Source organism: Pleuronectes platessa, chromosome 4, assembly GCF_947347685.1.
Source record: "Pleuronectes platessa chromosome 4, fPlePla1.1, whole genome shotgun sequence".
NCBI lineage: Eukaryota > Metazoa > Chordata > Actinopteri > Pleuronectiformes > Pleuronectidae > Pleuronectes > Pleuronectes platessa.
Window position 1 is genome coordinate 22,394,707 of NC_070629.1, and position 14,457 is coordinate 22,409,163.

Genomic DNA, 14,457 nt, shown 5'->3' on the forward strand with positions numbered 1-14,457 from the left:
TAAACACTGAACTCCAGGAGGAGAAGATGAAGAAGAACGTTCTCCAAGAAGAGTTGGAGAAGCTCAAAACTTCTCACCACGAGGTCTGCAAAAGTCATGCAACCAATCAGGAGAAGTTCAACACCGAGCTCCAGGAGGAGAAGAAAAAGAAGAACAATCTCCAAGAAGAGCTGGAGAAGCTCAAAGCTTCTTATCACGAGGTCTGCCAAAGTTATGCAGCCAACCAGGAGAAGTTTAACAGCGAGCTCCAGGAGGAGAAGAAGAAGAAGAATGTTCTCCTAAAAAATCTGGAGATGTTCAGGGTTACTTCTGATGAGGTCTTTCAAAGATATAAACCTTATGTTTCCAGAACTGAGCTCACTGAGGAAGAGGTTCTCTCCAATGTTCTCCCTGATCCCAAACCCAAGGAGACAGGGCGGCCTGAGAAGACAGAGAAACCAAAGAAGGCTTCATTGTGTAAGAGAGTCCGTCACCTTTTGGGGTTGTGCAGGAAGCAGAAGAAGTCAGCGGCGCCAACATCCCCCAGCAACTGAGCTGACTTTACCTTCTTCACCTGCTGTGAGGACTGTCAAGATTAATGGAGGGATTTACAATTTGATTTCAAAACATCATAAAAAAGAATAATGTCCTCACAATTATAATAACGCACCTAATAAAACTACAAAAAACTAAATGTCTTGCCCGTGTTGATGTATTTAAGATAAGTTGGATGAGGAAGACATTTTATGAAATGTTTGGTTACATCACTAAAAACGATAGTTTGTGAGATCATGTTGTTTTGTGTAAAATATTGAATTCGTACATTAGCTGTCAGATAAAGAGTAAAATGTTCAATAATATCAAGTAGCATTACATGGAAATACTGAAGTATGTATAATGAGTAGAGATGAGCCGGATACTCGGCTGAAACGAGTATCAGGTACGGATAAAGCACTTTTGCCGAGCACGAGTATTATACGAGTAATACGAGTCAATATCTGTGCTCGGACTGAATGCAAATCCTCACACAGCTTCACAGCGCTCCTCCCCTTCACACACCGCTCTGCTCACTCACTCACAGAACAGCTCTCTGTCTCTCAGTCACTCAGGTTCGCGGGTCTTTTCCGTTAACGTTTAGGGTTTCTTCAGCTTGAAGTTTGTTTTTATTTCAGTTTGTACTTACTTATTAACCAGTAGAGTTTTTTTTTTTTAAACAGTTTTTTTTTTTTTACTTCACGCATTGAGTGTCTGACTACTCTCTCTCTTTCTCTCTCTCTCTCCCTCTCTCTGTCGGTCGTTGGAGTTTTTTGTTTTTTTTTAAACCGTCAGTTGGCTCTAACCAGTTTTACTTTACTTCACGCACTGAGTGTCTGACACTTTCTAGGTAGTAGTGGTATAAAAAATATTACAAATTAAGCTACACACACACATTATATATTATATTATATTATATTATATTACATTTCACTTCATAATTGCAACAGCATGTGTTGTATTCATTGTTGCAAAACTTGTTCTGTAAATAGTTTGTTTGCTATTGTGATCAAAATCATTGATCTGAAGCTCAATGCTGATGCTGTCCTGTAATAGTTTTCTAATCAGCAATAAATATAACAATTTCTGATCAACCCATATCAATTGCATGCTTAAAATAACATACTGGTTAAAGCCCCGCCCGTTTCAAGACAACCCGGCCTACTTCCGGGTTAAATCACACCCACTTCCGGGTTAGGCCCCGCCCACTCCGAGTACGGATACAGATAATTCATATGGTTAACAGATACAGATAATGCTGTACTCGCTCATCCCTACAAAACAGGTATTGTAATAATATAATATTTGTATATTTGATTTATCATGTAGACTATATTGATGCATTTTTTTTACAACCGATCGATGGATGCTTATAGCAATTCTACCGATGGGTGGTTGATATTTGCGGTCGTTCATCTTGTAATGTTGAATTATTTCTTTACTGTTTTTTCAGAGCTCTGGAAAACTGGAGAAAGCTGAGATCTTAGAAATGACAGTTCAATATCTGCAAGTGCTGCACTCAGCGGATTTTCACAGAGGGAGAAAAAAAAGGTCAGTCAACTTGGGTTAAGATGGGTTAAAAGCAGAGGTTAAATTTTCCTACCGGCATGAGTGTGCCTGTGCATGTCTGTGCATGTGTTTGGGACAAATAAATGTATCTTAATCTTATCTTAAACCACCAACATCTTGTCCGCAAAATAAACTGAATTTCTCTATTCTGGTTGTACATAAATATGTTGTTACTGGTATATTTGTGTAATTATTGTTGAGTGAATTTTTAAGTGAGATATTCTAAATAGTCGACATTCTGTTCGGTTTTACGCACCGGAATCACACCGTCAAAAACTTGAAGACTTCAGATATCGACAGGGTTGTAATCGTTGTTTACTTTATTTAACTACAGGTAAACTTCTCGCTGAGTTTGCGAACTACTTCCACTACGGATACCACGAGTGCATGAAGAACCTGGTGCACTACCTGACCACAGAGGAAAGAGCTGAAACCAAAGACATCAAGTACGCACGGACCCTCGCCTTCTTACAGTCCAAGTCCCATGTGGTCACCGAGCCCGTATTCGGCTCCGTCGGCTCGATGCCGGAGGCGTCTGACTACCTCGGCCAGCTTCTCTCCTCCCCGGAGCACCAAAGCCACAGCCCGTCTGACTCCGTGTACCAGCAGAGTCCACCGGGACACTTCTCCTGGCACAGCTCGGCGCGCAGCCCGGCCATCACGTACCCAACAGTGCCGCTCTCTGCACACATGCAGCAGCACGGTTGATACCTATCACCGGTGCAGGGACTCGATCACCACTATTTTAACTTCATCGGTCACACGCACGCAAACACGTTTAGTTTGCACAGTGCGCAACCCGCCATGTAAGCACGTCTGCTATGTTTTGTTGTTCTTTCTATTTATATAACTGAATTATGGAAACTGTTTCTGTACATGTTGTAAATAAATATTTCGAACTTAAATTCAGCTTATTTTGTCTCTATTTAAATTTGCTCAGATTAAATCTCAGTGCGTAAAGATCATCGCAGGTACAATTACAACATTGATGCCTTTCAGAAAGAATCCATTGCTCGAAAAAAAAGGAGAGAGAAACTAGTGCTTATATTTAAACATCAGTGAATTCTTACAAATTTTGTGGAAATCTACGAAAAGGAGATTATAGTCTTTATCCTCGGCATTGCCCTTTATCGTATTATATAAATGAAAAAACAATTGTGTTATAGATTATGCTTGTTAGGAGTGACTTCACATAAGAAGGAAAATCATTTGAACAAGAGCAAAACATTTGCAAAACACCCAGTTTTTGTGGCGTACTACAATCTATACTGAACATTTCATAAAGATCAAAGACTATTATCTTTAGTCTGGCCCAGAGACTTGCTTAAGGACTTATCTAAGGGTTTACTGAGTGACACAGAAGGTTCCAGGGTGGCAGACATGAGCCCCACTGGGCCACCCTCTACCACCTTAAACAAACTTAACACAACCATTGATTCATCCAACACTCCCCCTTCCTGAAAATTTACATCAGATGTTTCATTCAAAAACAAGACAATTTGGTTTGTGATGGAGATAAATATTTCGATGAATATGTTCACACAAGCAATACAAGATAGTGTGATACTGAAGAAATCAAAGCACATATTTCGAATGAGGAATTAATCTGATCAAAAGAGAACTGTTTTTGGCAAGCTGCTGTCTGCTATATGTGACCACACGCATCTCACTAAATGCATCAAACTGCTTCCAGACCCGGTTCTGTCTTTCTTTAAGTGAGTTGTATAGAGGTGGATTGTAAACAAAAAGAGAGAGGGAAGGGGGGAAACTTCTTGTTGTTCCTTTTCCCCCCTTTTAAACCAAGGAGCCCCATTGTGGAGCATCTGAAAGGGGAACAATCTCTGCCTCCTTGTGCTTCATCCTTGAGTGATTGCGAAGAAAAATAATCAACACCATGAAATCAAAGTTTCTCTCTGACAGCAGTGCAAGAAAAGACTGAGAAGCAAAGAAGCAAAGCTGATATGATTGCACATGTCTCTCTCCTGTGTCAGTTCAGGCTCCTGTACCTGAACATGACACCAAAAAAAAGAAAAGTGAGGTGCGTTATGTGTCCTCATAGTTGCACGTATGGACAGGTAGATAACGGACGCATGGATAAGCCCACATTAATAGCCTGAATGGTTGGATGAACCCACATTAACCAGCCCCGAACCAAAAAGGACAGGCAACAAGAGAGGGCAAATGAAAGAAAGAAAAACATTGGGCACGCAGATGGAAGAAGTGACAATACGATAAAAGAGAAAAGGCTTTGGAGAAACACTTCGGCGCCAATATATGTTTAAATCCTGACTCTGAAAAGGAGAAAAAAGACTCATGTGCAGCCAGATGAGAAAGATTTAACCACAGCACCTCACATTAATAATAATAAATTGAGCAGGGATAAGAAAAACTAAAAAACTCGCCAGCATTTTATTGTCATGTAAACTGAGTGAAGCTCCCGTTGGAGAATGTTTATCTTTCGCATTAATATCACATGCTGAACATGAACAATTTGCTCTTGTGAGAAATTATTCATCACTTGAACGTCAAAGAAGAACAGCATCGTGCTTAGACACTTTTACTTTGATGAAGATGAATGAATGGACGAAAGTTTATAGAGAGAAAAGCATCTTCCTCGTCCTGTCGTAACAGGAACTATGGTGGGAATCAGATCAATTCTTCATCCATGAGAAATAGTTAGGGCCCGAGCACGGACAGTGCAAAGGTCCTATTTCTTTTCATTATTAGGGAGAATCAATCTGATATTTGACGCCTCGAACATACTCAAAAAATCACAAAATTTTGCGGGCGAGTCAGGCTTGGTGGAAATTGTTGTATTCTGGAGTAGCCGGAAATGGGTGTGGCAAAATAGCTCAACAGCGCAATTCTGTCTAGTTTAACCGATCTTCACGAAATTCGATACACATACATACAAAACAAGAGGCAGCAATATGATTAACTTTGGCTTTGGATAATTGTCTTTCTGGAGAGTCCAATGATCACCAAGGTTTAATTTGTCATCAGTAGGCATCACATTCCTCCTTAAAATGGCCTGGTATTTCTGAGAATCCATAATGCCAGGTACACGATCAAGATTCCCAGTTCCTGCCGCAGAAAAACAACCCAACATCATCAATGACCCACCGTCAGGCTTGACCTTGAAGATGGTATTCTTATGGTCATAAGCCTGTCCTTTTGCATGCCAGACATACCGCTGGTCCATATGTAGCCCAAAACTCATTCGTCTTATCCAAATTCCTCCTGGCATATTCTAGGCGACTTCTGATGTTCCTTGAGGTCAAGAGCTGAGTGCGTCTTGGAAGTCCTTGTTTATTCAGTGCACGTCTTACAGTTGCCACTGAAGCGCTTGTACCAGCCTTCATCAGGTCGTCCTGAAGGTGTCTTGCAGTCACAAAGGGGTTTCTCATAGTTGTTCTGACTAAATTGCTGAGGGCCCTTGATGAAATGTTTGGCTTTCTTCCACGGCCAGGCAGCTTGAAGCTGCTCCATAAGTTTTAAACTTCCTCATAATGCTCACAATTGTGTCTCTTGGAATATAATTTTTTGGGGAAATCTTCTTATACCCAAGGCCCTTCAGGTTTGATGAAATAATCTCCTCTCTCAGCTTTTGTGCAAGCTCCTTTGTCTTTCCCATGATGCACCTCACCTTGAATACCTTCAAGGGTGGGGTTTATATATGCATCCCAGCTGAAGCAAATGAAGGATCATTATAGAGTTCCTAAAGGCTTAATTATGTTTCAACTCCACTTTAGGCCATAAAAAGTGTCAGACAGCTTTAAAAACAACAATATTATAGAGGGGTTGAATAATTGTGACATGGCTATCTTAACAAAATATACTGTTACACACAAATACTACATCATGTATTTTCTGTGCTGATTTTATGAATCACTCAACTAATAAAGAAGGCATCTGAAGCAGAATCTTGCTCTTTGAAAAAACGAATTGATAAATCCTTAGAATCTTATGGGGTTGAATATTTATGATTGCAACTGTACATGGACCATGAATCCTGTGATGCTGAGCCATAAACTAACAACTCCACTCCTGCAGTGACAGTGTCAGTGGTCATAGATCATAGGAATCTTTATGTCATGCAAGGGTTACGTCTCTCTCTTTCAGAATTGGGACATTTCCTCAAACTGTGTAAACATTGAGGTAAGGCGAAGGTTAATTTGTTACTTATATCATATATGGGAATTATTAGAGGCAATTATGATCCTATGTTTAACCTTATATGGTATAAAATGTCCTTTGATCCTTTGATCATTTTATCCTTTGATCCTTTGATACATTGATCTGATCGGAACTCATTACTGTATCCTCTCATTGAACAAACCTCACTTGCTTCCTTGATCCTGAGATGAGCAGCTGCACTTTTCAAGACTTCGGAGCAAACTCTGCGATGGACAGAAAACCCAGCAAGGTGAGATCATTTGACTTTAACTGTCCGTTGCACTGTTATTTATTACAATATATTCATGTTTGGGCTAAAGCTCAAATGCATTTTCACAGAGTTTGTTTAGTTAATGCATCACAATTTGAGCTTCTGATATCCAGTGAGCTATATAAATATTAATAATACTGTACTTCTACAAATCAAATAATCATAATGCGAATTTTTTTTATAAAGTTTAAACACATACAGAAAGTATTGATTTTGAGGTAGCAGTTGTTTTTGTTGCACAAATGTTTAAAACAAAACTGATAATTTAGAATTATAATGTTTTTACCGAAGCTAACAGGTAAACAAAGAAGAGATGTGCACTATTGATTTTAAGGTTCAAGGGGAAAGGGCAGAGTCTGTTACATTTTTATTAAGTCGTTTTTCCTCACTCTTGTTGAGGGTTATGGGAAGAGGATGTCACACCTTGTTAAAGCCCTATGAAAAAAATTGTGATTTGTGATTATGGGCTATACGAATAATATTTGATTGATTGATTGACTTCAACTGAAGTTAAAAACTTGCTAAATGTTTTGTTAAGGTGGGACTGGAGTTTAAATCATGAATTCTATGTTTCATTTTTCAGGCCCTTCACCGAGCCCCAAGATCTACAACGGAGCTGTTGGCAGTGGCGAAAAGGAATTCCCTTGTTGTCGCTGGAGCTTCTGCAGCGTCGGGGAGATCTGCTGGCACAAAATGGAAAAGGCAGGTTGGGCACGACAAAGCGCCTGAGGATAAGAAAGCTCGTGGAGAGGTGACTCAGCCTGCTCTCTCTCCTGAAGAGCTCAAGAGGATCTGCCTGTCCTATAAAACACTGGAGAAATGGTGCAACATGCCCTTCTTTGCCACCACGGTGACCGGCTGCTTCGTCAGGGTAGCTGCTAAAGCCGGCATCAGCGACCAACCCTACTTGGTTGCTGAAATTGTGTCAGTGATGGGGACGAAGAATGTCTACCAGCTTGGACCAAACCGGACAAACCTGGAACTGAAACTCAGGCACGCTGGAAAAGAACAGATTTCGCCTCTTAGGTGTGTATCCAGGCAGGAATTCACCATGAGGGAGTTCATGCAGTGGAAACTGGCGATGATGGTGGCTGGGACCAAAGTTCCAACATCTGAAATAATCGCGAGTAAAGAGAAGTCAATCAAAGAAGCCCTTGATCACACCTTCACTGAGGGAGAGATTGACTTCATTGTCGCCCTCAAGGACGGATTCCGAACAGCACCTCTGAATTTTGCCAAGACGAAAATCCAATTATTGGATCAACTGAAAGCTGCAAAAAGTCAGGGAGACGCCGACAAGGTCCAAAAGATTCAAGACGAAGTGAAAACGTTGGACGAGGAGACAGAACGACTTTACGAACTGAGGACGCCAGAGCACGCCCCAAAGATCACCATCCCTCGCATTCCCATGTCCAGGAAACGACCCGCTCCTAAAGCACAGAGTGAGGAGTACCAATACGGGGACCCTTTCACCCGGAAAAAGACCAGGCCCATAATTTTCCCAAGCCTGAAAATCGAGGCCGTCCGTAAAAGAGTTTACGCTGAGCTGGACTTGAGGTACGGCCCTGGATTCCCACCAGAGAAAGAGGACTGAGCTCCCCCACCATCCTGCCACCACCTCCCATATATGTCACTTGAATATGTCACTTTACACTTTAAATAAATGATCTTAGTTAACATATTCTTGTGATTCATTCTGTGTGACTCCTGCTGGTGATGATTCACTCTGACAACTGAAAGTTTCCAAAAAGTAATTATTGGTCCCAAAAATCCAGTACCAGACAGACTGTACTTCATAAGTTATCTTAGTTTATTCAACACTCAAGAGTCTTTATGGTCATATGTAGTAAAACAGACAATCCTCCAAATACAAATACATAAAATACCAATAAAGATCAACTTATTAATATCGATTTAAAATATGATTTATACCTCTGTTCTACAAACTCAACATGCAGACAGTGTTAGTTTACTTCACGTCAAACACACCCAGAGGTTAATGGTCTCCTGGATGAAATGGACAATGTGCTGACTATTTAAAACTCGTGGCTGCGTAGTTAAGCATCACCAAGCGGCGCACAAGCACCTCGATCGTTTTCATTTGATATCGAATTCTGATAGTAAACCAAACTTATCCTCAAATACTTTTGCATACAAATATAACCTTTTTAGAACATTAAATCAGATTATTTGATTCTTTAAGACATAATTGTACTGCTAAAATTATAATAACTATATTTCAAGCTATTACCACACACCTCTGTTGACATCACACACTTACCTCCCCATCCAATTAAACTCATTTACCTGCAATTTCTCCACTTCTGTCTCTCTTTACAGTCAGTGTTAATGTTGGTGTAAATATACTGGTTCCTAAACTTGGGGTCATATTCATTCAGATGATTCCCAAGATCTCCAGGGTCACATGATCGCTACTTTGTAGAATGTAACGTGTCATACGATGATTCTAATAAAGGCCGAAAACGCCTTGTGATAATGTTGCTCTGTAGTTGAAGGTCTTTAATCTTATAAATAATCTGTAAATGAATCAATTTGAGAAGGGAAAACTGCTTCCTACTCCACAATGTAGCAAAAACCTGTGATCGGTGTGTAACCTCCACCAAGGAGTTACTTTTTTCACCCGTGGCTCCCGATTCAGGGGGGATCCAGTGAACTACTAATGATAAACAAATCATTTAGGTTATCAGACCACTTCCTATTCTCTTTTATATTTCTGTCAGGATTAAACAATGTGTAGGACTGTTCGGCCTTGGCGGAGGCATATAATCTGCTGAGTGTTGTTTGTGAAAGATAGATGGAAATATTGATAAAGACTGGAAAGTGGAACACTAAATACTCACTATATTCATGGTGGTCAAGAAGTCTGGCACATGTGATTTTACATGTGACCTAATCTGTTTCCAATAAGCTGAATGGCTCTAAGTTGGCTGTATTGCTTTATATTTTAAGGATAAGAGAGCGGTATAAATCTTCTCATCCTTCTCTCTGCAAGACCGTAAACAGGCATGTGTCCCAAACTGTGGAACTATTGCTCTAAAGGGTGACAAGTCAAAAAATACTGGAGAGCGGCTGCTGTATCCTAGAGAGGGACGCAAGGGTTGTTCTGATATTTGCACCTGCACAAACACTGAAGGCTGTCGGCTAAGCCTCTGACTGAACAACTGCAAATCTTCTTTCCTTTACCATACTGTGTGTTTGTGTTGCACCTCACATGAATAATAATAAATTGAGCAGGGATAAGAAAAACAAAAAAACTCCCCAGCATTTTATTGTCATGTAAACTGAGTGAAGCTCCCGTTGGAGAATGTTTATCTTTTACATTAATATCACATGCTGAACATGAACAATCTGCTCTTGTGAGAAATTATTCATCACTTGAACGTCAAAGAAGAACAGCATCGTGCTCAGACACTTTCACTTTGATTGAGATGAATGAATGGACAAAAGTTTATAGAGAGAAAAGCATCTTCCTCATCCTGTCGAAACAGGAACTATGGTGGGAATCAGATCAATTCTTCATCCATGAGAAATAGTTAGGGCCCGAGCACGGACAGTGCAAAGGTCCTATTTCTTTTCATTATTAGGGAAAATCAATCGGATATTTGATGACTCGAACATACTAAAAAAATCAAAAAAAAATGCGGGCGAGTCAGGCTTGGTGAAAATGTTTGTATTCTGGAGTAACCGGAAATGGGCGTGGCAAAAGAGCTCAATAGCGCCCCCAAGAACACAGCAATTCTGTCTAGTTTAACCGATCTTCACGAAATTAGATACACACGTGTTTCATGTCACAAGAAACAAAAGGCACCAATATGATTAACTCAACAGGAAGACAGCCATTAGGGAGTAAGTGGCCATTTTGGCAATTTTACACGTTTTGGATTTTAATGAAGTCCTCCGAGAGCTTTCATCAGATCAACTTCAAATCAGTGTCATTAAAAATACATAGAGAAGATCACTGTTCCTGGCTGCTTTACAATACAGAGCTCAAATGAGCTCAGGCAGGGCATGATAACATGGTCAGAATGGGGACATTTCCTCAAACCGTGTTAACATTGCGGTGCAGCAAAGGTTGATCCTTCGCAAAAGGAGATGAAGTTGTCCTAACTGTACTGTGCATTGTCCAATCAATACCAATAACCTGTCTCATGATCAGAGTCCAGGCCTGAACAACCCCATATGTCAGTATTTAACCCTGACATCAAAGTTTGATTACAAGCCTATAAAACATGATGTTCTGTATCGCAGACATACAGTTGCAGTCAGAATTATTCAACCCCCTCCCCTCAAAAGACATTATAGTGATGTGGATGACAGATAATGACAATAAATTACAAAAAACCTCATTAAACAACAAAAGATATTTATTGATACATATTTCAGTTATTTTGACAACAGAAGTTGACTTAATTTTGAAGTTCAAATGGAAAATGTAACTCTTTTAACACATGTGCATGTTCAGTATTATTCAACCCCCAGCTTCAGTACTTTGTGGCACATCCTCTAGCTTTTATAACTTCTAACAAACGTTTTCGGTAATTGCCGACAAGTTTCTTACACCTCTCGATCTGAATTTTTGCCCATTCTTCACGTGCAAAAGCCTCTAGCTCAGTGATGTTCCATGGCTTCCGTGCTGCAACTGCCCTCTTTAAATCTCACCAAAGATTTTCAATCAGATTTAAATCTGGTGACTGAGAAGGTCACTCCAGGACGTTACAGGATATTTTTCTCAACCAAGCTTTGCTTCACTTGGAGGTGGGCTTTGGATCATTGCCTTTCTGGAGAGTACAATGATCACCAAGGTTTAATTTGTCAACAAAAGGCATCACATTCCTCTTTAAAATGGCCTGGTATTTCTGAGAATCCATGATGGCAGGTACACGATCAAGATTCCCAGTTCCTGCCGCAGAAAAACAACCCAACATCATCAATGACCCACTGTCAGGCTTGACCTTGAGGATGGTATTCTTCTGGTCATAAGCCTGGCCTTTTGCATGCCAGACATACCGCTGGTCCATCTGTCACCCAAAACTCATTCGTCTTATCAGAATTCCTCATGGCATATTCTAGTCGACTTTTGATGTTCCTTGAGGTCAAGAGCTGAGTGCGTCTTGGAAGTCCTTGTTTATTCAGTGCACTTCTTATAGTTGCCACTGAAGCGCTTGTACCAGCCTTCATCAGGTCGTCCTGAAGGTGTCTTGCAGACACAAAGGGGTTTCTTCTAGTTGTTCTGACTAAATTGCTGAGGGCCCTTGATGACATGTTTGGCTTTCTTCCACGGCCAGGAAGCTTGAAGCTGCTCCATAAGTTTTAAACTTCCTTATAATGCTCCCAATGGTGTCACATTTTTGGAAAATCTTCTTATACCCAAGGCCGTTCAGGTTTGATGAAAACATCTCCTCTCTCAGCTTTTGTGCAAGCTCCTTTGTCTTTCCCATGATGCACCTCACCTTGAATACCTTCAAGGGTGGGGTTTATATATGCATACCAGCTGAAGCAAATGAGGGATCATTATAGAGTTCCTAAAGGCTTAATTATGTTTCAACTCCACTTTAGGCCATAAAAAGTGTCAGACAGCTTTAAAAACAACGATATTATAAAGGGGTTGAATAATTGTGACATGGCTATCTTAACAAAATATACTGTTACACACAAATACTACATCATGTATTTTCTGTGCTGATTTTATGCATCACTCAACTAATAAAGAAGGCATCTGAAGCAGAATCTTGCTCTTTGAAAAAACGAATTGATAAATCCTTAAAATCTTTGGGAGGTTGAATATTTATGATTGCAACTGTACATGGACCCTGAATCCTCTGATGCTGAGCCGTAAACTAACAACTCCACTCCTGCAGTGACAGTGTCAGTGGTCATAGATCATAGGAATCTTTATGTCATGCAAGGGTTACGTCTCTCTCTTTCAGAATTGGGACATTTCCTCAAACCGTGTAAACATTGAGGTAAGGCGAAGGTTAATTTGTTATTTATATCATATATGGGAATTATTAGAGGCAATTATGATCCTATGTTTAACCTTATATGTTATACAATGTCCTTTGATATTATATCATTTTATCCTTTGATCCTTTGATACATTGATCTGATCGGAACTCATTACTGTATCCTCTCATTGAACAAACCTCACTTGCTTCCTTGATCCTGAGATGAGCAGCTGCACTTTTCAAGACTTCGGAGCAAACTCTGCGATGGACAGAAAACCCAGCAAGGTGAGATCATTTGACTTTAACTGTCCGTTGCACTGTTATTTATTACAATATATTCATGTTTGGGCTAAAGCTCAAATGCATTTTCACAGAGTTTGTTTAGTTAATGCATCACAATTTGAGCTTCTGATATCCAGTGAGCTATATAAATATTAATAATACTGTACTTCTACAAATCAAATAATCATAATGCGAATTTTTTTTATAAAGTTTAAACACATACAGAAAGTATTGATTTTGAGGTAGCAGTTGTTTTTGTTGCACAAATGTTTAAAACAAAACTGATAATTTAGAATTATAATGTTTTTACCGAAGCTAACAGGTAAACAAAGAAGAGATGTGCACTATTGATTTTAAGGTTCAAGGGGAAAGGGCAGAGTCTGTTACATTTTTATTAAGTCGTTTTTCCTCACTCTTGTTGAGGGTTATGGGAAGAGGATGTCACACCTTGTTAAAGCCCTATGAAAAAAATTGTGATTTGTGATTATGGGCTATACGAATAATATTTGATTGATTGATTGATTTCAACTGAAGTTAAACACTTGCCAAATGTTTTGTTAAGGTGGGACTGGAGTTTAAATCATGAATTCTATGTTTCATTTTTCAGGCCCTTCACCGAGCCCCAAGATCTACAACGGAGCTGTTGGCAGTGGCGAAAAGGAATTCCCTTGTTGTCGCTGGAGCTTCTGCAGCGTCGGGGAGATCTGCTGGCACAAAATGGAAAAGGCAGGTTGGGCACGACAAAGCGCCTGAGGATAAGAAAGCTCGTGGAGAGGTGACTCAGCCTGCTCTCTCTCCTGAAGAGCTCAAGAGGATCTGCCTGTCCTATAAAACACTGGAGAAATGGTGCAACATGCCCTTCTTTGCCACCACGGTGACCGGCTGCTTCGTCAGGGTAGCTGCTAAAGCCGGCATCAGCGACCAACCCTACTTGGTTGCTGAAATTGTGTCAGTGATGGGGACGAAGAATGTCTACCAGCTTGGACCAAACCGGACAAACCTGGAACTGAAACTCAGGCACGCTGGAAAAGAACAGATTTCGCCTCTTAGGTGTGTATCCAGGCAGGAATTCACCATGAGGGAGTTCATGCAGTGGAAACTGGCGATGATGGTGGCTGGGACCAAAGTTCCAACATCTGAAATAATCGCGAGTAAAGAGAAGTCAATCAAAGAAGCCCTGGATCACACCTTCACTGAGGGAGAGATTGACTTCATTGTCGCCCTCAAGGACGGATTCCGAACAGCACCTCTGAATTTTGCCAAGACGAAAATCCAATTATTGGATCAACTGAAAGCTGCAAAAAGTCAGGGAGACGCCGACAAGGTCCAAAAGATTCAAGACGAAGTGAAAACGTTGGACGAGGAGACAGAACGACTTTACGAACTGAGGACGCCAGAGCACGCCCCAAAGATCACCATCCCTCGCATTGCCATGTCCAGGAAACGACCTGCTCCTAAAGCACAGAGTGAGGAGTACCAATACGGGGACCCTTTCACCCGGAAAAAGACCAGGCCCATAATTTTCCCAAGCCTGAAAATCGAGGCCGTCCGTAAAAGAGTTTACGCTGAGCTGGACTTGAGGTACGGCCCTGGATTCCCACCAGAGAAAGAGGACTGAGCTCCCCCACCATCCTGCCACCACCTCCCATATATGTCACTTGAATATGTCACTTTACACTT

The 14,457-nt window shown here is 40.6% G+C and overlaps 1 pseudogene; it reads left to right on the top strand.

Moving 5' to 3' along the window:
* The first annotated feature begins 1,768 nt into the window (after nt 1-1,768).
* On the top strand, nt 1,769-2,892 carry LOC128438492 (hairy and enhancer of split-related protein helt-like; annotated as a pseudogene).
* The last annotated feature ends 11,565 nt before the right edge of the window (nt 2,893-14,457 follow it).